The sequence below is a fragment of the Peromyscus californicus genome, unplaced genomic scaffold, assembly GCF_007827085.1.
Source record: "Peromyscus californicus insignis strain IS unplaced genomic scaffold, ASM782708v3 Scaffold_15__1_contigs__length_86483966, whole genome shotgun sequence".
NCBI classification, from domain to species: Eukaryota; Metazoa; Chordata; class Mammalia; order Rodentia; family Cricetidae; genus Peromyscus; species Peromyscus californicus.
Genome location: NW_026294447.1, coordinates 79,681,072 through 79,700,614, shown reverse-complemented (window position 1 = coordinate 79,700,614; position 19,543 = coordinate 79,681,072). Strand labels below are relative to the sequence as shown.

At 48.1% G+C, this 19,543-nt stretch overlaps 1 protein-coding gene across 1 annotated transcript in view; it reads left to right on the top strand.

The window, feature by feature from the left end:
- The first annotated feature begins 3,470 nt into the window (after positions 1-3,470).
- Positions 3,471-19,543, top strand: part of Syne2 (spectrin repeat containing nuclear envelope protein 2) — a 321,778-nt gene continuing 305,705 nt past the window's right edge. Inside the window, 1 exon segment of the mRNA XM_052739574.1 lies at positions 3,471-3,586. The gene's annotated coding sequence lies outside the window, so the exon portion shown is untranslated.

Genomic DNA, 19,543 nt, shown 5'->3' with positions numbered 1-19,543 from the left:
TGCAAAGGAAAACTGGGCACCTCGAGTTGCTGCGGATCAAGCTGCCTGCGTGTGTGCTTGGCACGTTACACACAGTGAATCTGGACAAATTCTTTTAAAGTTTTCTCCAAATTCCAGAATGCTGGACTCCGATTCAGTTGGCTGTGCACACTTGTATATTTTTTTTGTGTGCACAATTATCTACCTTTATTAAAACAATACTCAGAAAAATCAGGCTGGTCAAGGGAGCAATTAGGCACAGTTTATTCCGGTGTGTTTCCAGGGAGGCAGGAAACCAGTCCAGAATGAGATAAGAATTTCGGGCCTTTATTGGGTGTGACTGGACTTCTGGACAAAGGGGAGCCGAGATTTTTTTTTTCCCCTGGCCAGCTATTTTCACCCCTGGCTTAGAGAGTACTTCCAAAATGCTGGAAAACAGAGTAGGAAGAGGTAGGCCAACTTACTTACGTCGTTATTGGTAACATTGTTATTGGTAACATTGTTAACGGTAGAGGGGCAAGTAGTCAAATGTTTCACCTGTGCAGGTCAAAGAACCACCACTGCCTCTTCAGATACTTGGATACTTTGTATCCATGTTAAATTCACTTATCCTGAGCACCAATCAGTTCTAACACTATCCCCCATTACCATCAGGGTTGATATATAGTTGATTCCAATGTTGACAGTATTCTCTTCTGTGCCCTCAGCACAGAAGCAGCCGCTAGCCATTTTGTCTCCTTTCTAGGTAGAGCTAGAGGCAGCCCCACAGCCCTCCACATGCCACCCCCATGCACCAGCCCCAAACCAGCTCCTGGGTACAAAAGCCATTGTGTTTTTGCTTTGGGACTTGGGAAGTAAAGATGAAGACCCACATCTCTGTTGTGAGATGCAGGAAGACAAGCAGTTGTAGCTGAGAGTAATCTGTGCTGGAACAGAGGGGGGATTTCTGTTGAATTTACAATGGTGAATTCAGCTCCTTTAATGACATGAAAATGGCCAACTTCAGACCACGGTCTTTGTCAAAGATTCTTGGTTCACCTGCTCCTCAGTGTGTTAATGAGAACGGAATGTCTTCAGCTGTTCTCACTGTGGACCACAGTGTGCTTGGGTGCCAGACCACACATGCGCTTTCAGTGTGGTCTCCTCTGAACTGGCAATGGAACTTAAGGCTTCCCATAAGCTAGGCAAGTGCTCTACCACTGAGCTATATCCCTGGCCCCGATTGTAGGCTTTCAGGTTGGTTCTTGAGACCAGTGAGTCATTTCCAATAAATACAAACCTTTGATGTAAACAAAAGCTAAGAGAGAGGGCCGGCCAGGGATGCAGCTAAATTGGAAGACAGCTTGCCTAGTGTGCATAAGCCCTGGGTTCCATCCCTAGCACCATATAAAACTGGGTGTGGTGGCTCATGCCTGTAATCCCAGCACTCCGGAGGTGTACGTCGCTTGGGAGGAAGTAGGCCTGGCAAGTCCACTGACCACTTTCCCAGAGATGGAAGGAAAGGAGCCCTCTGTTTACAGGTTGTGTTGTGCATACAAGATGTAGGTGTGGCTGTTTGGCCCAGTGTGACATCTTTAATTTCCACTTCAAAGCGAAGAGGCTCTATTCCAATGCTCCTACATCAACCTTGTTTTCGGATTTTGAAGTCAGTATTAATTTCACATCCAAATTGGCACGCCTAGGAGAAACCACGGGTAATTAGAAGAATCTAATTGGAAACATGGGAAAACATTCTGAAACACTACAATCTAGGCTCACAACTGCCATAGCAGGAGGTGGGCCAGCAATTCTCTCCCTCTGGGGGCTTAGAGCATGGATGCCTAGAAGGGAGCAGCCGAAATTGGGAAATGATTTCTAACATTTCCCCCTGAGGTGGCTGCCGTGATGATCTGGACCATTTGCTGTGGAGAAAGCAACAAATACAGAATGAGTGGAGACCAATTAGAGATTATGCTTTATAGGTGGTTCTACAACCACTGGAGTCCATCTTCTAGGAACTGACTCTGTGACTTCAGGGAAAGTGGTTCTGTGGTCAAAACGGAAGATCGTGTTTTATGGAACTCTGTTGTGTCGTGTGTGTGTGTGTGTGTGTGTGTGTGTGTGTGTGTGTGTTTGTGTAATTTTTTTTTTTTTTTTTTTGAGCAAAGTCTCCTGCTTTCCATCCCGGCCTCTGGCCTCAAACTTTCTAACCTTGAACTCCCAATCCTCCTGCCTCCACCTTCTGAGTGCTGGCATGACAAGTGTGCAGCATCACTTCTGGGTTATATGCAAATGTGGGGGGTGAAACCCAGGGGCTTCCAGCATGCTAGGCAAGCACTCTACCAGCTGAGTTTCACCTCCAGCTCCACCCACGAGGCCGTTACAAGATGCGTAGTGAATAATCCAAGAACCATACCGTCAGAGGGAACCTAGAACACGAGGAATGCCACCCAGATACTGTTCTGTGAAGAAAGACGATAAAACGCGTATTTTCGTAGTTTACTTGCGTCAACTCAGTACTCTCAAAGAGAAAAAGGTTTTATTGCCCGCCAGTATGGGTGTAATTTAAAACCAAGTTTCCCCCCAAAACATGGATGTGTTAAACCCACACTCAAACTTTCAATCTCTGACCCTTACCATTTACCTTGGGCCGTCAGCAGCGCACGAAGCAATCCAGGTAAGAGTTTGCAGCTTCACAACATACACATATAACAACATACAGGCTGAACCTGCATGAAGTTCAATCTGATCGTGATAGACACTCAGTAGTTAGTTCTTCCAGGCCACTGCCTCTTTGTGTCATGTGAAGTGGTGCGTTTGTGTGTGACTTCTAGAGTCTTAATGGCCGCTCAGGAGGAGAGCAGGAGTCAGGTGATGTGATCCTGCGTCCACAGGATTGAGTAATTTGCTGGAAAAATCCAGCTGACACCTGCAGCACGGATTCTCAAGAATCCACTTTCTCCTGAATGTCGTCGGCTGAGGCGGCTCTCCTCATCCCCGCCTCCTGGCTGAGGGGGTCACTAATCTGCATTGTTAAGCAAGCCCCTCCCTCTCTCATCTCCCGCAGGTGACGTCGAGGTCTGGACTCCCGGATTCTCTAAGAAGCAGACGAAAAGTCCTCATTCCTCCAAGGCTCCACCTGGGTTCAAGGACCCGATCGCGGTCCGGTCGCTGATTTGCAGATCCAGGCATCCCTCCGCGGTGAAGAAGTGAAACCCGCCTACAAAGTGTTCTGTGAGAGTCTGCTTCCCCTTTGTCTCCAGCTGCGGGTAGGCACAGAGGCAGAGGGGACGTGAAGCTGCTTTCGGAGTTAGTGCGTGGCTCCCGCCACCTGCAAGGGTCGCTAAGGCGGAGGGAAAGTTGCGGTGGCCGCGGGGAGGCGGCTCCGCCCCTAGCGCGCTGCTCCGGGCGGCGGCGAGCGCGGGACTGGGCGGGCCGGGAGGCGCGGGGCGTGGTCTGCAGCCTCCAGTCCACAGCGGACCGCGCTCGGCTGCGCTGCAAGGCTTCGGCCGCACGGAAGAGAGAGCGGGAGACCGATCGAGGGGCGCCATCGAGGCAGCGAGGCGAGCGGGGCGCAGATCAGGGTGGGCCCAGCCCGGGTCCTCGCCTCCCAGCCCGGTCGACATCGGTGAGCGCGGCCGCGGGGAGCCCCCGCGCCCCAAAGCGCCCTGCAGGAGCGAGAGGGCGGGGAAGGGGCGGGAGCGAGCCCAGCGGGTTCCCCGAGCCGGGCGGGGAGCCCTGGGGCCCACAGGAACCTCCGGATGCGGGGCTCCCAGCCGGGCCGCGGGAAACTTCGCTCGGGCGGGGACAGCGGGGCGTTCGGGGCGCTGCAAACTTAGCGGCGGGCGGGGCACCCCAAGGATCGCGGCGAGCGCCAGCGGTTGGCTTTGGTGTCCCCGGCTTCTTTGTGTCACCTCCGGGCCGGGCCCGTGGGTGCACCCGGCTCGGCCCTGGGGCTCCCCACCGTTCCCTTAGCCCGGCCCAGGCGGGCGCGCTCATCTGATTGTTTGCATTCCTCGCGTCACGCCTGGGCGGGAAAGATTTTGAACGGGGTGTGAGATAGAACGCTGGAGCTGTGGCGCAGAGATTGCAAAACCACGGACGGCGGGAGGCTAGCCCCGGGGACCGGAGAACCTGAGGCCGGGGCGCACCACCGTTGAACCAGACGCGGGACCCTTGCACTGGAGGAGAAGGGGCGGGCGCGGCGGCCCTGAGCCTCCTTGGGGCGGAGAGGGGGCGCTGGGACCGCGGGGACTATAATTCCATTTTGATCGCTTGCGGTCTTTGTTGTCGCTGCTATTGCCTTTAGGGTCTGACCGTAGCACCTGGTCCTCCTTAAGGTCTCTCCCTGGCGGTCTGAAAAGGCGCCCGGGATGGGGGGCCGTGGATTTGTGTTCAAGGCTGCTGGCCACAGGGGCCACTTCATTAGATGGGAGGTGGAGAAGTCCAGTGGTAACACTTGCCTTTGTGGACGCGCCTTATTTCCGAAAGTTGTTTTCTCCTCCCCTAGTGGAAGCGAGCGTCGGCACCCAGGAGCAGCAGGCGCGTTTGTGCACGAGCAGTGGCCAGCCGGAGCCAAACCCCGGAGGGTCTCTGTGGTCGCTTAGCGCTTTGCGGGGCTTAAAAAAAAAAATGCTTGAAAGTTTGATTTGAAGCAACTTCGCCGGCTTCTCTGAAAGTTTCCGTCGCTCCAAAGCCCTTGCTGCAGGTAAACTCTGTGGCTATGCTCCACTAGTTCCATCGCTTGTTCGGGTGGGGACACAGTTAAACATACCTGGCTTCCTCGCAGCTTCGGGACCAGTAAACGCCTCCATGGGAGAGGGAGCATTCGGTTTTTACGGCCTGGGGTTTTTGATGTGTTTACACGCTTCAATGCATGACTGCGCCCCCAGTTTTCTTTCTGGAAAATTCTCAAGACTTCCAAAGGCGTCTCCTGCTGGTGACGACTGAGTGGCCTCTGTCCTGCCTGTCAGCGGTCTCCTTCCTCCCCACTCCCCCCCGCAGCTCCCCACCCACCGGGGCAGTGGGAACAGGTGGAATACTCATAAAGTTTTATGGTGAAGATGCTGGCGGTGTGAAAATGAGTAAAACGTGGAGGAAGGGTTTTGGTCTTTGCTTACCCATTTGAAGTTAAAGCCTTCTATTTGTTTTGTTTGGATACGGGGGTCTCTGGTAGTCAAGGATAACCTTGAATTTGTTACGCAATTGAGGCTGGCTTGGAACCCCTTAATTCACTCCGCCCTCCCTTCACTTCCCAGGTGCTGGAATTACAAGTGTGAGCCACCACACATGGTTTAATGAGCTTCTATTTGAATTTTGAAAAAATTAAAAATTAGACCAGTTTGGATCAGCCTGACTCTCTAAAAAAAAAAAGTGCAAGTTTACCCAATTAGAAATTTTATTAGCGTTTCAGTGGGCTTGGGCTCAGAGTGCTGCTGGATATGGCAGTGTGTTTAAAGGACTGAGTCACTGTGGGTTGAGCCTGGGTTGCGCCCTCTAGCACCAGGTGAGCGCTTAATGGAAGATTCAGAACGGAATGGGTCCCATTTAAGGAGCTGTGCCAGGGATGAAAAGCCCTTTACCCACTCGCCATTCATTTATGACTCATGTGTTTTAAGTAGAGATTTTCAGTAATTTCACGAACATCCATTTATGCAAATACTCTCTTGCACTGTGCCAATCAGTGTGCTGGACTCTGGGGGACTCAAGTAATACTCATTCGTCAGGTGCTTATTTTGAACCCATGGATACGCTACGTGATTATCTTCCTCATCTGGAAGCGGTTTATTGAGTTGCATGCACTGTGCTAGGTACCGGGAATATAGAGTGGACAAGGCAGCCATAGTTAGTTCCTTTATCTAGTGGGCAAAACAGGTAGAAAATAAAATGTATTACTAAACTAAGAACACACTTTGTATTTATTTGCTTATTTACTAGGGATTAATCCAGGGCTTTATGTTCCACCACTGAGTTATACGCCAGCCCTTTTCTATTTTATTTTGAGACCAGGACTTGCAAAGTAGCCCAAGCTGGCCTTGAACTTGATTGGGGTCCTCCTACCTCCGTCTTCCAAACAGCTTCGATTGGAGTAGCTGGGGTTATGAGTGCTGCACCATGTCTAGTTAATCACAGGGTTTGAAGTGTAAACTAGATCACCTCATACTCCAGCTCAGAACCGTCTAGATGCCTTCCCAGCTCCCTCTGATAGGCACAGACCTGCGGGGGGCTCCAGGAGCCACCTCTTGGTTTCTGGCTTCTTCATCCTGTTACCCACCTGATCTCACCTTCTGCTCTCGCTCTTTGCCTTGCCCAGGTGTCTTTTTTTTTTTTTTTTTTTTTTAAATTTTCAAGACAAATTTTCTCTGTGTAACAGTCCTAGCTGTCCTGGAACTCGCTTTGTAGACCAAGCTGCCCTCGAACTCACAGAGATCCGCCTGCCTCTGCATCCCCAGTGCTGGGATTAAGGGCCTGTGCCACCACCACCCGGCTTGCCCAGGTGTCTTAGTCACACCAGCTTTCTTGCAGCTAAGGGTCTTTGGATTTATGGTGCTCTGCCCGAGATATGGTCCCTCCCTGCTTTCCTTTCTCTGGCCCCTACCCTTTGCTCCATGCTATTGTCTCAGTAACCCCCAGACTGAAAATCACAGTCGCCCTAGCAACTCCCATTCTTCCTTCATAACTTTTGTTTCCATCGCACCTATGGCTGCCTAATGTATAATGCATCGCTTCCTAGTTTATAATTTGCGTTTCCATACTAACGCATCTTGCCCAAGCTCTCTCATCCACAGCTGAATCCTTCCCTCTCTTTTCTTCTTTGAGACAATCTCAGGTAGCCTAGGCTGACCTGGAATTTGCCATGTTGATGATGTTGTGATGATCTTGAATGGTCCTCTTGCTTTTGCCTCTCAAGTGCTCGGACTTCAGGGGTGAGCCATGGCCCCTGCTTCACTGCTGTGTGCTTAGAATGCACAAGAGCGCCTGCGCCTGGTGTGCAGTGGGCCCTCCTTAACTGTGTGTTGACTGGAAGGAGGGGTGATGGAGAGCTGAGGCCCAGTAATCAGCGACTCCTGGAAGGAGACGGTAGTACTGAGGCTGGAAAGGGGGAAGGAAGTAGCTGCGCTGTGGGGTGAGATGGGAGGTTGTGAAGAGGAGACAGGCTTGAGAGGGGACCCGACAGAGGCCTCGAGACAGCAGAGAAACCTGGGTGCTGAGGATTTATTGGTCGCTGTGGTTGGGCACTCTACTACTAAGGGAGCACAGAAAGAAATGATGGAAGCCGTGTGGTGTGAACACCTATAATCCCAGCAGAGCTAGGAGGCCTGCCGGAGCAAGAGTAAAACTGTAAAACTATCTCAACAACTGAAAAGACAAGAAAAAGAAAAAGAAAAAAAAAAAAAAGGAGGAGGGGTATGCAAGTGGGAATCAGGTACAGATCATGCAGGGAGTTCTTAGAAGTCACATGACTCACAGTCTGTACTCTTATTAGTCCTCTTTTATAGCTCAAAAACCTAGGAATTGGCGAGATTGCAATGGTGGAGCCTGGCATAACGAACCTCTGATCGAAGCTTCTATGTTTCACTATTGTATCAAAGTCAGAAGATGGATCCCTGTGCCGATGGACCTGCTGGCCCAGTGGGAAGAGGACCCATCACAGTGCTCACATGGCGATGCCAGAAGTCACGAGCTTCCCAGGGCTGTGTAGAGTGAAGCAACTGATTCTGTCCAGGAGTGGGACAGGCCAACCGGGAAAACAGCAGGATCATTTCCCTGCTGTTACTGTTAGGAGAAACATCAGTGTAGTGATTCTTAGTTAAGATGTAGAGTTGAAATGAAATACAAGAGCTCATTCTTCAAGGCTTCACTGTGGTCAGTTAAAAAGCAAGCCAAGAGCCAGGTGTGGTAGTGCACATCTGTAATCCTAGCACTTGGGAGGTGGAGGCTGGAGGATAGATAGTTCAAGGCCGTGTGGCCAGTCTACATGAGACCTGGTTGCAAAAACCAAAAGCCCACGAGACTTTGTTTCAGAAAATCAAATCCATGACAAATCAAACACCTCCTCTGCCAGATCCCTAAATCAAAAATTTCAACCAGGCTTGAGAGTGTGGCTCTGTTAAAGACCGTGTCTAATGTATGTGAGCTCCCAGCAACACACACTACACACACACACACACACACACACACACACTACACACGCACGATGGGGGCTAGGAGTGGGAACACAGGGATGCTTGCTTTTCCTATAACAATGGCTTGTGTCAAATGTCCCCTTTTCTCCTTTCGTAAAGTAAAAGATTGTATCTGAGGTAGTGTAACATCACTATTGTTTAATGCCTGTAAGTCTTCGTGAACTTGTTACGGGTTATAGATTATATTCTTTCTTGATTCTTACTTCCAATTGCCTTTGCCTTCCTTGAATACCAATATTTAAGTTTTTTTTAAAGGATTTTATTTTAATTAGTGTGTGCGTGAGCAAGCGAGCATGTGTGCACGCACACTCATGCATATGAATTCTGGTGCCAGAAGAAGGCATTGGATCCCTAGAGCCAGGGTTACAGGTGGTTGTGCTAGGAACTGAACTTGGATCCTAGGGAAGACCAGCAGTAAGTGCTCTAAACTGTTGAGCATCTCTCCAGCCCCCCAGCATTTAAATTTTCATCATTTTGGAGGGGCTGAGATAGAGGTCTCACTATGTTTTTCAGATTGGTCTCAAAGTCCTGGGCACAAATGATGCTGCTGCCTCAGTTTCCTGAGTAGCTAAGACTACAGACCTGTACCACCATGGTTGGCTTTATAAGGTTTTGACTCAAATATGGATGTGTGAGACCATCTCTCTTCCAGCCTCCTCTTGCTCCCCACACCCCTTCTCCCCACAATCACTGAAAACTCGGACTCAATGGACCTGAAATTTTACAGTGGGATTGCATATTACCTCTTTTTCCTTTGCCTTGACTTTTTTCGGTTAGCATGATTATCTTGAGATTCACTCATGTGGTTATATCAGCAGGTCATTCTCTTTTTGGTATTTATTTATTAAATCTTTATTAGTGAGTGTATGTGCAAATGTGTGTATGATGAGTGTGAAAGTGCAGGCACACATGTGTGGTGCTCAGAGGACAGCTTTCAGAAGCCACCTCTCTCTCTCTCTCTCTCTCTCTCTCTCTCTCTCTCTCTCTCTCTCTCTCTCTCTTTTTCCTTTGTTGAGGCAGGGTCTTTCTTGTTTCTGCTGCGTTGAGTACTGCAGCCCACCTGGCCCGAGGGCTTCTGGGAAATTCTCCTGGCTCTGCCTCTCACCTTGCTCTAGGAGTGCTGGGATTACAGATGCAGAACACAGTTTCCAGCTGTTTTTTGGGGGGGTTCTCTGGGGATCAAACTGAGGTCATCGCTTGCTTGTGAGGCAGTTGCTTCTACCTGCGAGTCATCTCTCAGCCTTTTATAATTAAAAAGGTTTTAAATTGGATGTCTAATTTTTTTGTTTGTTTGTTTTTTGAGACAGGGTTTCTCTGTGTAGCTTTGTGCCTTTCCTGGATCTCGCTCTGTAGACCAGGCTGGCCTCGAACTCACAGAGATCTGCCTGCTTCTGCCTCCCGAGTGCTGGGATTAAAGGTGTGCGCCACCACCGCCCAGCGGATGTCTAATTTTTTAAAAGCTTTTATTTTACATTTATTATTGTGTGTGTGTGTGTGTGTGTGTGTGTGTGTGTGTGTGTGTGTGAGGGTGTGTTAGTGCCATGGCCGGTGTGTGGGGCTCACAGGATACCTTCGCATAACTGGTTCTCTTCTTTCACCTTTTCATGGGTTCAGGAGTCCGACTCAGGTTGTCAGGCTGGGTGGCAAGTTTCTTTCCCATCCCTCTAGCCCTCTATAATGAAAGAGTTTATTAGTATTACTTTTTATTAGACATGCCTGTATTTTTGTTGCATTTTTTTCTTGTGTTTTCAGGATTCTTTGTGTATTCTTGCTGCAAGTCTTTCGTTAGCTACCCAATTTTGTGCTGCTGTAACAGAACACACCATACTGGAAAATGTATAGAACACAAAACTTTACTAGAAGGCCAGAACCTTAGAGGACCTTCTTGGTGCATTGCCCTGCAAAGGAAGGGCAAAGCCAGTAAGGGCAGATGCGCCATGACATCAGTAATCCACTCTTGCAGGCTGAGAATGACATGGGTAATCCACTCTTGCAGGCTGAGAATCTCTCCTGACTTTGTTGCCTCTTAAAGGTGCCACCTGCTCATCCAGTTGGGATGATGTTAAAGTTCATCAGTTTGGAGGACATAACATTCAAACCACAACAGGGTCTTGCATTGTCTTCACTGTTACTTTTCCGGGTTTCAGTTCTGATTTATTGGTTTATTCTTCATGGACTGTACTTCTGGTATTACCTCTAGAAAAGTCGGCTCACAGAGATTTTCTAAGATTTTTGTCCTAAGAGAATTTTGCAGCCGTGGTTGTACCTTTAGGCCTGGTGAACTTTCTTTTTGCTTCTAGCATGGAGTGTGGGCGAAGTCCACGCCATCCCTGCCGGCACTGGTTGACCGGTGGAGGCAGTGTCTGGAGACAGCGTCAGGAGTCGGGGCGTTTGTTACCATCATGAGGGCCTGGAGGTCAAGAGAACCTTGAAATGTCAGCAGTTGAAGAGACTCCCTCACAGAGCAGCCTTTAGCAGAGGTGTGGGGGAGCTGGGGCTCAGGGAAGCAGCTCTCCAGTGTTTTTCTTTTTTTCTCTTCAATTGATTCCTCTTCCCTCCTTTTTTTATTTTTCTTTCATTAGAAAATTATTAATGTGTATGTATATGTACAGATGTGTGTCATGTTGATGTATATGTACATGTACAAATGTGTGCCATGTTAATGTATATGTACATGTACACACACGTGTGCCATGGCATACATGTGGAACAGGTGGGAACCGGTTCTCTCCTTCCACCATGACGATCCCAAGGGCTGAACTCATGTGGTCAGGTTTGGTGGAAAACACCTTTACCTTTACCTGCTGAGCCATCTCACTGGCCTAAGAATTTAAAAAATGCAATTTTTTCTCCATTTCTGGGTGTTGGCTGTCATTCTTTCTGCCTTGAGTAGTGACTGCAGCATATCAGTTTCTCTGAAAGTGGCCTTGCACCACTTCCTGTGGTGAAGGAAAGCCACAGAGTGCTGTCTTCCCCCTCCCTCCCCCTCCCCCTCCCCCCCTTCCCTCCCCCTCTCCCCTCTCCCCTCACCAGCCCCTCCTCACAGTATCCTGATACATCCACTAGGTTGGCCTTGAACTTGTAGCATGCTCTGCTTCTACCTCCTGAGTGCCGGGATTACGGCCTTGAGTCTCCACTCCAGCATCTTCTGCCTTTTCTTCTCAGCTGTTCTAAAGTCCACACTATGCAATTATGCTTCTTGAGTAGGTAATTGCTCTTTGCAGAGAGGTGAATAATAAGAAAACCATGTATTCACTCATACTGTAGTATACTGACTGATTATGATCTTTATCTTACTACTTCATTAGGTAAAAAAAATGAAGAAAGAATTTGTATTAGGTAATTGGGCTCTTAACTATAGTCTAGTTGATAAAGTTAAATAAATTTTGAAGAAAGAAATGAAGCTCAGAAATCAGAGACAGGGTTTCAGGTATCCCAGGCTAGCTCCCAACTAGCTATGTAGCCAAGGATGACCTTGAACTCCTGATTGCTTTTCCTCCACCTCCTGAGTACTGGGATTAAAGTCCTGTGCCAGCATATCTAGCAAAACAAACAACTGTCCCACCTTCCCTCTTTTGGGGGGCTAGAAGGTCTTTTTGAAGTCCTGACTGGCTGGAAACTTGCTATGTAAATTAGGCTGGCCTTGAACTTGCCATTCTTCTACCTGTGCCTCCCAAGTTCCAGATTTCCAAGTGTGTACTCCATATCCAGCCCCGTAGAGCAGTCTTAAGCTGAGTTGACTGATGTGTCACGGACAGTTGTGGCAGTAGATCATCTGGGGAACTCCAGAGCACTGGCCAAGCACAACCACCCAACTTGGGCTACACATAGTTAAGGCTGCCTGGCACACTCGCTGTGTTTGCCCCTCACAGCATCAGGAGGAAGGAGGTGAGTGAGGAGAAGGATTATCTATTCCCGCTGACACTCACCAGGCCCTGAGAAGCTATGAATGCTGCATTTGAAAGCATTTTTTCCCGTTGATGTCTTGAGTTGAAAAGCACCTGCTTCTAGTCCCCAGGCCAGAGAAACACATTTCACAAAAAGTCAGCTTCAAACACTTGCTTTCGAATCCATAATTGATGGAACTACAAGGTGAGATGCCATCTTTAATCCCTTTGGACTGTGCCGTTCACTTGTCTGGCTTTAGCTGCCTTTCTTCCTCCTTTTGGGTACCACCAGCGTTCGTGGTTTTGTGTATCAGTGGGTGAGCAGCTACCCTCTGTTGAGTATGTTTTCAAATCATGCAACTAGTCATTTTTCAGTTATCTATTGGATCCCAGTTCTGGTACCGAGATGGAAATCAGTGTCCTGTTGCTTTTAGCTAGCTGTCTAGTAGGAGAAATACATGCACACCATTGTAGTGAGGTCAGTCATTGTCCATCACTGGAGTGAAGATGACTTCATGACCATCTAGAGTTAGTAGGAGCAACTGCTTCTCAAAGTGCATTCTGGGAAATTGGTCATGCCTGTCCCAGCCCTCAGAAAGCAGAGGCAGAAAGATTACCAAGAGTTCAAGGCCAACTTGTTCTGTATAGGGTATTCCATGCCCATCAAGGCTACAAAGGGAGACCCCATTTCAGCTTTCCCCCAAACAAAACAGCAGAAAACAGAAGTATGGCTTGGGAGACCAGTTGTCGGTGTATAGGTGGAGTCAAACACTGGACGTGGGGCCCGCAGTCTGTCTATGAACAAGCCTGGAAAGGGATTCTGTTGCCTGTTGCAGACTGAGCCACTGGGGTAGAGCAGCAGAGGGTATTGGAGAATTTTCCCAGCTCCTAAATGCTGTGAGTTTTAGAAATGTGGCATTTGTCCCCAGTGTATGTGGGAACACTAGGTGGAACCGAGCAGGGGTGGGTCATATAGAAAACCCTCATTGTAGTTGGGGCCTGGTGACCTGGGCCTGTCATCCCAGCGCTTGGGGAGACTAGGGTTAGGGATATGACTCAGTTGGTGGCATTCTTGTCTAACATTGCAGTTCCATCCTTATCACTACATAAGTCAAGTGTGGGCCCATACCTGTAATGTTAGTACTCGGAAGGTGGAGGCAGGAGGATCGCAGGTTCCAAGTCATCGCGGCTGCAAAGCGAGTTCAAGGTCAGCCTGGGCCATGGGAGACACTGTCTCAATAATAAATAAATAAATAGTAAATAATTAAAGGCCAGGAGAGTAAGGGCATTTGGCACCAAGCCTGATGAGCTGGGTGTGAGCCCTGGAGTTCACATGGACTTGAGAACTGACTCCTGAAAGTTGTTCTCTGAATTCCACATGTGCACCATGGCATGCACATGCCCACACATGCACACGCACATAGTAAATAAATGACAAGGATGATAACCAAACTCCCAACCCCCTCCCCAAGGGAATTATAATAGAGGTGAAATGAAAATTCAAAAATGATCACAATTGTGCCTGGTCCTAGAACGGTAGAAAGTAAGTTGATTTTTGAAGCATGTAATTAGACAGATTTCTAATGTACTCAAAAGCAGAGGTAACAGTGACTGGACCCCATGTAGCCACTACTGGTGCCAGTGATGGCCAAACTTGTCATCTTCACCCTCACTGTTCCCCAGATGCTGGAGAGATTTGAGATAAATTCTGTGCATCATATGATTTCACCCATAAGTAGCTGGACTTTATGTCATTTGGTTATTAAGGTGCCTAAGACAAATGTGAAGCTGGTTTGCATGAACTATCGATACATTTCTCTATAGCTCGTTTGTATAAAAGAGGACTAAAAGAAAAACCGGTGTGGCCATGTGTATCTACGCATACTGATTTGTATAAAGTCATTGCAAGTAGGTGGGCTTGTTATTACATGAGTGTTATGAAAATTTTATGTACAGGATTATTGTATTAACATCTTGTACATTCTATTTACAGATCATATTCCAGAATAATACAATGTATAATACCTCCATCAGACTAAAATAGAATTGTGCTTGCAGGGACACTTTCAATTTGAAAGGCAGGTTTTTGGGAAGGGTAGGTATGGGAAGGTTTGGAGGGGCAAATTTTTACATTAAAGTGAAGATATCCAATTACTCACTCCAGTGGTTTAGTTTGGGCTGAGGCTGTAGCTCACTGGTGGATCTGTGCTTGCCATGTGGGAGGCCTGGGGTCTAGCCTCAGAACCCAAAGGAAAAACCAAAACAATAACAACAAAAAGAAAAACCACACCAGTCTTAGTTAGTGTGCTCTGTGCAGTCCTTCCTTCAAGGTTAGAATAACACGGTTTGTCAAAGATCAGCCCCTGAGTTGTTTAGTTTTGGAGAGAGAGGGCAGAACAGACTTACACAGACACTGCCTGTTTTTCTCAGTCTCAGGAAGGAGTCAAGTGTGTTATCAGGAGGGACCGCTGATTTTATCACCTATGACTAAGATCTTCGCGTTCAGCTGCTTCGGCATGAGTCATTAATTAAGGGCTCATACCATAGGAGTTAGCTAATTTTCACTTAAAAATACTGCTCACTAAGGAACAGTGCCAGCTATAGATCATATGATTAGTTTCAGGTTTGTCCCTAAAGCCTCCAGAACCCCAAACCATGTCCAGTCATCTGTGGATAAAATAATGTGGTATATGGGATTTACATCGAAAGCTGTTTATGAGTGTTTTTTGAAAGCTGTTCATGAGCATTTCCCAGGCCCCACAAATGGATACAGAAACGCATGACCCAAAGGTCTATAAGCTGTAACATGGGAAGGGATTGTTGGGTACACTAAAGCATGGCAAAACTGTTAGTTAAAAAGTTTAACAGGCAGTGGTGGCGCACGCCTTTAATCCCAGCACTCAGGAGGCAGAGCCAGGTGGATCTCTGTGAGATCAAGGCCAGCCTGGTCTATAGAGCAAGATGGAGGACAGGCACCAAAACTACACAGAGAAACCCTGTCTTGAAAAACAAAACAAAACAAAACAAAAAAAAGTTTGAGTTGGCAGCCAGGCAGTGGTAGCGCACGCCTTTAATTCCAGTACTCAAGGGAGGCAGAGGCAGGTAGATCTCTGAGTTTAAGGCCAACCTGGTCTGCAGAGCAAGTTCCAGGACAGCCAGAGCTGTACAGGGAAACTCTTTCTTGAAAAACCTAGGGAGGGGGGCATGTTTGAGTTGGCGATTGGGACAGGAAAGGCAGAGCTGAAAAGGAGCCATGACTACAAATTCTGTTCATTAAAAGTGAAATGTGTGTTTATTATTTGCACTTCCATGCTGGCAGTGAAAATGTGTTCTTGGCGTGCTCTCGTCAGAACATTCTTCACAGTCCCCCGTGTGGTGTATCGAGGAAAAGTTTCCCCCGCTAAGATGTAAGGACATAAAGAAGGGTTTAAGAAGCAAGCTGGCCGCTGGTGAGGGCTCCGCGTCTGTTTTCTCATGGCGGGGAAACTTTTTGACTCTGTGGGGTAGTAATTAGTTTTTATAAAAAGTGTTTCCTCAGGAACGGAGTGTTTTCCCTTCTGGCCTGCAGCTCGAGCCACCCCTGGCTGTTCGACTCTGCCAGCTTGCCCAGGGTTGAGTTACGAAGGTCCTTTGTGGGTGCTGTTCCTGGGAGTCGGAGGGTGAGCCCGGCTTTGTCTGTGAGTCATTGTGTTGTCCCACAGTTGGCTGTGTGTTTTCTTAGCAACTGCTGCTGATTTCAGGTCTGGGCAGGGAAAGCATGTTTTGAAATGACCTGGCATATTCTTTCAGGATTTACGGACATACCTGTGAAGCCTTGTAAACTTGTGTTGTGTATACCGCAACGAACGAGGGAATAAACGCTCTCCCTGTCCCTGTTTCTTAAGTAGTTTTTGTTCTGAATTGTATTTGGGGGGGGGGACCTGGGTGGGTGGGAGTCAGACTAGGAGAGAAATGAATGAATACTGGACACTGTCAGTCTATCTAGAGCTACACCTGGGTCAAGCACAGTGGACTGGGGTCTTCGTGTTGAGCTGTGCTCCCATGTGTCATTATTGGTCTGGGAAGAGTGAAGTTTAGGAACTCTGGTGCAGTAGAGTTGAGAACATGGTCCCTGAAGTCAGCCTGAGGTTGGCTCAAGTCCTGGCTCTGACCCGTATGGCTGTACTACTTGGAGCACCTTACACCAGCGGAGGAGAGTTAAGGAACTGCGTATTTAGAGGGTCTATGAGTATTACTGGGTAATGCAGGGAACAGCGCAAATACCTGTAGATGGTCATTAGCACTAGTTACTATGGGCATCCCTGCAGTGACAAAGTACCCCTCAACAGCTGCTTAAGTGGTTTGCAGTTCGCTGGGTGGGGGGAGGGGAGATATAGCAGTGATCTTATTGACTGTGCAGTCAGGGAGCAGAGGTGGAGATGAACACTGGGAATAAAGGCAGCTGCCTTTCTCCCTTTTCCTGTTTTGTTTTAAAGACAGTATCGCATGTCCTGCAGCCCAGGCAAGACTTCAAATGCACTGTGCAGCTGAGCATGACTTTGAACTCCTGACTCTCCTGTGAACTCTTTTTTACCTTTCCTTCCTTCCCTCCCTCCTTCCCTCCCTGCATCTCCCCCTTCTCTCTCTCTCTCCTTCCTTCTCCCCAGCCACCGCCTACACCTGGAGTTCCTTTCCCTGCTTTTATGCAGTCTAGAGCTCCATCCAGGTGCTGGCACCAACCACATTCAGGGTGGACCTTTCTTCCCAAGTTAACCCTCCCTGGAAAAGCCCTCACGGACACACTCAAAAGGTGTGCCCCACCAGTTCCCTAGGGGGCTCCTAATCCAATCAAGTTTAAAGTAACCACTGCGTTGTGTTCAGTTCAAGGGTACCAAGCACGAGTGACAGGTGTTCAGGGACAATCGGAAACAAAGCAGACCTGGCTCTGAGTACTGAGCGGCTGGGGAAGGTGGTCAGTGGACAAGTCTGCACATAGTCTCGGGAATGGAGGAAGTGCCGGCGTGGAAAAGCAGTGTGTGGGTGCACCCAGCCAGTGGTGATTAATACCAGCTTTGGGGAATGCAGGGGCTAATTTTAATAGCATGGTTGAGTGGGGGCTAATTTTAATAGTGTGGTTGAGCTGTGTAGGTAATTGGCCTATAATGACCCGTGAGGGTTTATGCACAGGGACTGGAAGAGGGTAAATTTCATGCTGAGGGAGAAAGCATGGGTTCAGGGCAGAATTTGGTGAGGGAGAACACTGGCGATGTAGGTCGTGGTTGTTTTGGTTAATTTGAGTGGGTTTGACTTGCAAGAGTGTTTGGAGTATGTTCTCATAGCCAGTGGGGAATCCAAGTGACTGCTTAGTGTGAGGGGTTTCATGAAAGTGTTCTAAAGAGATGTGTCAGAGAAAGCTGGGTGCAGCGCTCCGTTGATAGGATGTTTGCCCAACATGCACAAAGTCCCAGGTAAATCCCCAGCACCACATAAAGTGGTGAAGCAGTCCAAGGTCAAGCTCATCCTCAGCTACATGGAGACTTCAAGGCTAGTATGGGCTGCAAGAGATCCTGGATCACCTGAGTCTCTCTCTCTCTCTCTCTCTCTCTCTCTCTCTCTCTCTCTCTCTCTCTCTCTCTCTCTCTCTCACACACACACACACACACACACACACACACACACACACACAAATACACACACCTTGATGTTTAAAACCCTCTTGTTTTTGACTGGAAGAGTGATGAATGAGTGGCCATCAAGGCGGTAGGCAGCAGGCAGACTGCTCCTGGGCCTTTTCATTGACTGAATGTTCAACTCCCACTGTGTTGAGACAAGCAAGCACCCTCCCTCCTCCTGGGCTCTTGGTCAGCTGAATGGTGTCGAGGGAGCTTCAGTCTCCATTTTATATCTCATGTTCTAATACTTCTCTCCTTTTAAGTGTCTGGAGTTTACAGTGTTTTAAGAGTCCCTCTCTCCTAATTCTGATTAAATGAAAACATTGGGGTAAAAACTTAACTCGATGAACCCCATTTTACTTACCTTCAGAGGAAATTGGGGTAGGGTGAGAATGTTGCTTTGTTTGTTATTGTTCATTATTTTATTTTATTTTTGGGGGGAGGGAGCCAGAGTCTCAGGTATCCCAGGGCTAACCTCAGACTCACTGTGATGGCCTTGAACTTCTGATCTTCAGGCCTCCACCTGAAGAGGGCCGACATTACAGATGTGCTCAGCAATTCTGAGTTCGGGAGGTGCTCGGGATGGGACCCAGAGCTTCGTGCGCGCGGGGCAAGCTCTCCGCCAACTGACCCCTCTCTTTAGCCTGAGTGTGTTGCTTTTTATCTTTAGCAGTTTATTCTTTATTTGACTTGTTATTATTTTTGGCAGTGCTGGAGATTGAACCCGGGGCCTTAAGCATGCTGGGTAAGTGCTCTGCCTCTGAGCTGCAGCCTTAGCCCTTTTTTAATTACCTTTATTTTAAAACCGGGCGTTGCTACATTGCCCAGGCTGGCTTCGTCCTGCTTCAGCCTCCTGAGTTGCTGGATTGCAGGCATGCGTCACTGCATCCAGTTGGTGTCTCCTTTAGTAGAGGAAGGAACATGTGATCCTGTGTTACGTTGCGGTTGCAGATCAAAATTACAACTGCAGGGCCAATGAGATGGCTGGGCAGGTAGAGGCATTTGTGGTCAGGCCTGACAATCTGTGCATGACCTTGGGGACCCACCTGGTAGAAGAGAACTGACCCCCAAAAGTTTTCCTCTGACCCCAAACACAATACATAAAAAAGTAATAAAAAATAACTATTAAAATTTAAAGACCTGTTGTACATTTAAAAAGTCAAGTCTGGGACTTTAAGTGTCTTTAAAGATTTCATTTTCATTACACAAATCTCAATCTCTCTCTCTCTCTCTCTCTCTCTCTCTCTCTCTCACACACACACACACACACACACACACACACACACTCACACACACACTCACACACACTCGCTTCCTTGTTTTATTTTCACTTTCCGCTCTTACGGCCCTTCCCTAGAGATTATCACTATGGACGGTTGTTATGCTTCTCTCATTTGAATATTTCCAAACCCCTGGAGCTGTTTCTAGACTTCGTGCTCTCTCCTCTTCACCTAGATACTTGGTGTTCTGGTTTGTTCCTGAGGTGTCGTAAAACACTGGTTCTTATTTCAGTCCTCCCTTCTGAAAGCCCAGCACACACCAGACCTAACCCGCGTTAAATAGTCTTGGCTTAGTGGTAGATCCTAGACGTAACTAGGGTAAGAATTCCGAGACTCTGAGCATCTCATTTGCTGCAAAACCAGTTTTGTTAGTTAATTTATCATACTAGTTTGACAACCGAATGTAATAGAGGGCAAGAGCATTTTTCTTTCTTTCTCTCTCTCTTTCTGAAAAGAGCAGAGAATTTCAGCCATTGTAATTTACACAGGAGGCCCTGGGCTGGGGATGTCGTTCAGCTGGTAGCTTGCTTGACCAGCATGCGCAGGGCCCGGGTTTGAGTCCCCAGTATTGCATAAACCAA